Source organism: Chiloscyllium plagiosum, chromosome 8, assembly GCF_004010195.1.
Source record: "Chiloscyllium plagiosum isolate BGI_BamShark_2017 chromosome 8, ASM401019v2, whole genome shotgun sequence".
NCBI classification, from domain to species: Eukaryota; Metazoa; Chordata; class Chondrichthyes; order Orectolobiformes; family Hemiscylliidae; genus Chiloscyllium; species Chiloscyllium plagiosum.
Genome location: NC_057717.1, coordinates 94,612,833 through 94,618,832, shown reverse-complemented (window position 1 = coordinate 94,618,832; position 6,000 = coordinate 94,612,833).

The following is a 6,000-nucleotide window of genomic DNA, read 5'->3' as shown; positions in this document are numbered from 1 at the left end:
GACTGTTCACAATATCCGTGCTTTTCCTGATTTTGTAAACCACTATAATGTCGCCCCTCAGCCTCCGATACTCCAGAGAAAATAGCCCCAACCTATTCAGCCTCTCCCTATAGCTCAAACCCTCCAAACCTGGTGATATCCTTGTCAGTCTTTTTTGAATCCTGCCCAGAATTGAACACAGTATTCCAAAAGTGGCTTAACCAATGTTGTCTACAACCACAGCAGAACCTCCCAACTCCTATACTCAATGTTCTGACCAATATCTCCAGCTTCCATATTGTTCTCAACAGTAAATACTGATGCAAAATACTCATTTAGTATCTTACCCATTTCCTGCGGTTCAATACATAGGCAGTATTGATGACTTTTAAAGGCCCTGTTCATTCCCAAGTTACTCTAAATGTATTTATTCAAATCCTTTGGATTCTCCTTCACTCAACCTATCTAATGTCCACTTTTTTCCCTCCGGACTTTCCTCTTACGCATACTCCAACTGTCCTTCTACTCCTCTACGGATTCACTCAATCCCAGCTGTCTGTACTTGATGTATGCTTCCTTGTTCTTCTTGACCATAACCTCAATTTGTCTAGTCATCCAGTATTCCCTACGTCTACCAGCCTTGCCCTTCAGCCTAATGGGCACATACTGCCACTGGACTCTAGTTATTTCATTCAGCCATCCCAGGCTTTCTGGGTAAACCAAGAATGAGGATGGGAGAAACTTGTGTTTGTAAGAGCTGCTCCTGTTTTGAGATTTTTTTTCACTGTTGGAGCTGATTTCCTCAAATTCTTGAAGCAGTAATTACTGTTTTATAAGCTGTTGCATTCATTAAATCATGAAGTCAGGAAGATGTACAGCACAGAAACAGACCCTTTGGTCCAACTCATCATGCCGACCAGATATCCTAATTGAATCTAATCTCATTTGCTGGCATTTGGCTCAAATCCCTCAAAATCCTTCCTATTCATCTACCCCTGGGGAAAAGACATTGTCCCTTTACCATATCCATGCCCTTTATGATTTTATAAGGTCACCCCTCAGCCTCCGACACTGCAAGGAAGAAGCCCCAACCTATTCAACCTGTCCCATCCTAAATGAATCTAGTCCCATTTGCCAGCACTTGGCCTATATCTCTGTGAACCCTTCCTATTCATACACCTATCCAGATGTCTTTTAAATGTTGTAACTTTACCAGCCTCCAACACTTCCTCTGGCAGCTCATTCCATGCATGCACCACCCTCTGTGCGAAAAAGTTACCCCTTAGGTCCCTTTTAAATTTTTCCCTTTTCACCTATGCCCTCTAGTTTTGGACTACCCTGCCCTGGGGAAAAGACCTTGGCTATTCACCCTATCCAGGCCCCTCAAGATTTGATAAACCTCTATAATGTTACCCCTCAGCCTTCAGCACTGTAGGCAAAATAGCCCCAGCGTATTCAGATTCTCCCTGTAGCTCAAACCCTCCATCCTAAGCAATATCCTTGTAAACCTTTTCTGAAACCTTTCAAGTTTAACAAACATTCTTCCTATAACAGGAAAATCAGAATTGGAAGCAATATACCAAAAGTGGTCTAACCAATGTTCTGTACAGCTGCATCATGATCCCCCCAACTCCTAATGCACTGTCCAAGAAAGGAAAGCATATCAAACGACTTCTTTGCCACCTTATTTACCTGTGACTCCATTTTTGAGGAACGATGAACCTGTGCTCCAAGGTCTCTTTGTTCAGCAACACTCTCCAGGACATTAAGTGTGTAAGTCCTGCCCTGATTTGGTTTTCCAAAAATGCAGCACCTCACATTTATCTAAATTAAACTCTATCTGCCACTCCTCAGCCCATTGGCCCATCTGATCACAATCCCATTGTATTCTGAGGTAACTTTCTTCACTGTCCACTACATTTCTAATTTTGGTGTTATCTGCAAACGTACTAACCATACCTCCTGTGTTCATATCCAAATCATTCTTTTGGAACTTAGGAAAGAAAGATCAAAACCACGGTACAATAAAACAAGAGAGGGAACAGGGACCGCATGGGAGGTAAAAAAGAAAGGAGTAGTGAACCTGCACAGCTGATTGATTAGGTAGGAGCTTTCACAGCTGACTGCCTATGCTGTTTAGTTTCAAGTATTTCTGGACATCAGAGTTCAGTCTGGAAAAAACAGCAGTACGCCACTTTTCAACGGACTGTCCAACTTCACTTTATATAATGGAAGAATGCTCTTTTTACCATGAATTCCACATAATACCATCGTTTCTGGCAATACTCCTTCTGAATTACATACCTCTTCAGCTTTCACCTTCAAAGATTGACTTGCTTGCACGTCGCTGAGAACCTTAATTTCTTTACTTGCTCCTCCTGGCATACATGTGTAAACCTTACTCAAACAAGCAAGTTCTTTAAAGAGATGAGGCACTTTCTTCTCAACCAACCCCTGATCAGGTTGTACATTCTTTTGCAGCTTTTTAGCTTCCTTTAGCACCTTAACAAAACTCACTGGTTTATCTTGTTTAATTGTCTGTCTTCCCAGTGCTTTTTCTAAACCACCAACACTGATTTTTTATGGCTGACTTTATTGCAGTGAATACACCTTCGCAGTGAATACACCTTTGTTTTCCCCCTCATGGGTTTCCTTTTTACCCTGTGCTAGGCTACCTTCACTTTCTTCAATGAGATCTTTTTCCATCACCACCTGAGGATTTCTCTCTTCCTCGATTTCTGTCCCACACAGATTGAAATTGATGTTGGAAACCAAATTTTGATTTATGATTCAAATTCTTAATCATCTGCCATTTCAGCTGCTAATCTTGCATTCTTAACTCTCTGCTCTGCCACATGAGTTCTCACGACACAGGAAGTGAATTTTTGAACTCTTCCAAAATAATCATCTCCCTGAAAGCATCATATGTTTGATCTATTTTCAATTGCTGTATCCACCTATCAAAATGACTGTTTTTTCAAACTCAGTGTACATTCAACCAAATTCTCTCCTTAGATTCCTGAAATGTTTTCCGTAGGTTTCTGGTATTAGCTATATGCACTTTAGATTTCTTTTGTTAACCCTATCGTACTCCCCAGCTCCTTCGTGTGATGGTGATGGAAATACCTCACTAGTTCTACCTGCCAACTTTGTTTGGATCAACAATACGCATGTGGTCACCGGCCATTTCATTTGTTTAGCCACGTTCTCAAAAGAAATGAAAAAGGCTTCTACATGCTTCTTGTCAAACTTAGACAATACTTGGACATATTTAAACAGATCCCCACCAGGCCTGAAAATGTGTTGCTGGAAAAGCACAGCAGGTCAGACAGCATCCAAGGAGCAGGAGAATCGACGTTTCGGGCATGAGCCCTTCTTCAGGAAACTCAGCTTCAGGAAGCTGAGGAGGTATGTAATTCAGAAGGAGTATTGCCAGAAACGATGGTAATATGTGGAATTCATGGTAAAAAGAGCACTCTTCCATTATATAAAGTGAAGTTGGACAGTCCATTGTTTTTTTCCAGACCGAACTCTGATGTCCAGAAATACTTGAAACTAAACAGCATAGGCAGTCAGCTGTGAAAGCTCCTGCCTAATCAATCAGCTGTGTGGGTTCACTACTCCTTTCTTTTTTACCTCCCATGTGATCCCTGTTCCCTCTCTTATTTTATTGTACCGTGGTTTTGATCTTTCTTCCCTAAGTTCAGGCTCATGCCCGAAACGTCGATTCTCCTGCTCCTTGGATGCTGCCTGACCTGCTGCGGTTTTCCAGCAACACATTTTCAGCTCTGATCTCCAGCATCTGCAGTCCTCACTTTCTCCTAGAAGATCCCCACCAGGCCCTTGGCTGCAATGGGATTGCTCTCCATCACTGTCCTCATCACAGTTCCTCCTTTTCATCTCTACCTCCGCCATTTTAAGTCGACGTTGAGTGTTCGTTTCCAACCTCTGAAGTTCAATACCTCTCTCTTTCTCCCTTTCTTCAGCTAAAGCCTTCCACTCCTTTTCTTTCTCCCCTCCACTTTTAATTGTAAGTCAAACTGTTTCATTTCCTTTTCATGTTCAAGCCGCTTCATTTTAGCCATTTCCAAAGATACGGATGGTATTTCTGGCCATTGTAAATTCTGAACAATTGCCACAATTTTCTCCCATTTCCTCACAGACACAGGCAACACCAACTTCAGCTTATTTACTAATTTAAAAAGCTTTATCTTACTCACTTTCTGTAAAATTTCTGAAGATACTGCTTCCACTGTCAGGAAACTCTTAGTGACTGAAGGAGGCAATACTACACAAGGCACACCTTGTTTAAACCAACCAAATTCAATTCAACACCCGAACTAAAAAACATTACCATTCACCACCCACTGGCTTTAACACCAACAATCCAAAACCCAAACCTGAATTAGAAATTTTGATCCTGACTAGAGCCCCGAATTTGTTATGGACCAGACCAAATCCCCTCAAAATATATTCAGAAGATAGACTTGACCCTAACTTTTTCTTATTTTCGAGGTCAGTGCAAGGTGTTGCATTCCAGATGTAATTCGATTAGTCAAACTACTCGACGTTAAGCAAAACACTCTTAATTCATACACTATAGATAAAATACAACAAAAGACAGAAGAAATTGGAATAACAACCCCATTGGCAACCTTCACAGAATAACAGATTATTTAACTACAAAAGAGTAACTGTTCCAATGTAATAAATTCCATAAACATACCTTTGACAAAGGCAAAGTCAGAAAAAAACAGATTGTCTCACATGCAACTCCAGCAACAGGAAGAGAACTCCTAGCTTTTAGCTGTCACTGAGATAGGAATAAAAAAGCTTCTACATCTAACTTCAAGACCTCAGTAACTGCTAATACTGAAAATCTAAAACCAAAAATCCTGGTTCTGTTGCAAGTTTGTCCCACCCATTCAGGCTGCTTCTGTTGTTCTCATTTTAAAAAAAGACCCCACGACCTCACAAGCTGTTTCCATTATGTGCTTTCAATAGACAATTCAATTCCTCTCTTCAAAACCAAAACACAAAACATACCCCTTAAAGCCATAGTATCATCACATAACTAATTAAGACAGAGTTGCTGGGTCAGGCGACATGTTGTAACTGCATGATGTTGGAGTTGGTGGACCCCTTTACAATTTATCGTGACCACATCTGAAGCAAGTGTTGATTCCTTGAGGAACTCTGAGCTCAGAGTTACTGATGAGTTACAGTCAGAGCTTTGAATACATCAGGAAGGGGGAGAGTTACCTGTTTGTTGTGTTTCAGGAGGCAGTAACACCCTTTAGATTAACTAACTCAAATTTGGTCCTTAGGGTCAGGAACTGGAATGAATGACTATGAACAAGACAGGTAGAGAAATCCAGGAGGTAGAGCTGAAGAAGCCTCAGCCTTACAGGTTTGTCAAACAGATTTGAGATTCTTACTCTGCATAAATGAGAGTGGGAAGTGCAGTGAGGATAAGCAAATTGTCCATAGCTCTGTCATACAGGGAGCCATTCAAGAAGGGGGAGAAAAAGAAATGTGGTTGCAATCAAGGGAATAGATCCTGTTCTCTGTGGCCAGGATTGAGAGTCCTAAAGGTTATGTTGACTGCCTGGTGCACTGCTTCAGGATGCTCAAATTGCCAGGTACGTCAATATGTAGATAAGCTCAATATGTAGATAAGCCAACTAGAAGGTAGGCCATATTGAATTTGGTGCTTAGCAACGAACCAGGTCAGGTGTCAGATTTCTTAGTAGGAGAGCATTTTCATGACAGTGATCACAACTCCCTGACCTTTACTATAGTCATGGAGAGGGATCGGAGCAGACGGTATGGGAAAGTATTTAATTGGGGGCGGGAGGATTTACAATGCTATTTGGCAGGAACTGTGAAGCATAAATTGGGAACAGACATTCTCAGGGAAATGCATGACAGAAATGTGGAGATTGTTTCAGAAGCACTTGCTGTGAGTACTGGATAGATTTGTCCCACTGAGGCAACGAAGGGATGGTAGGGTGAAGGAAC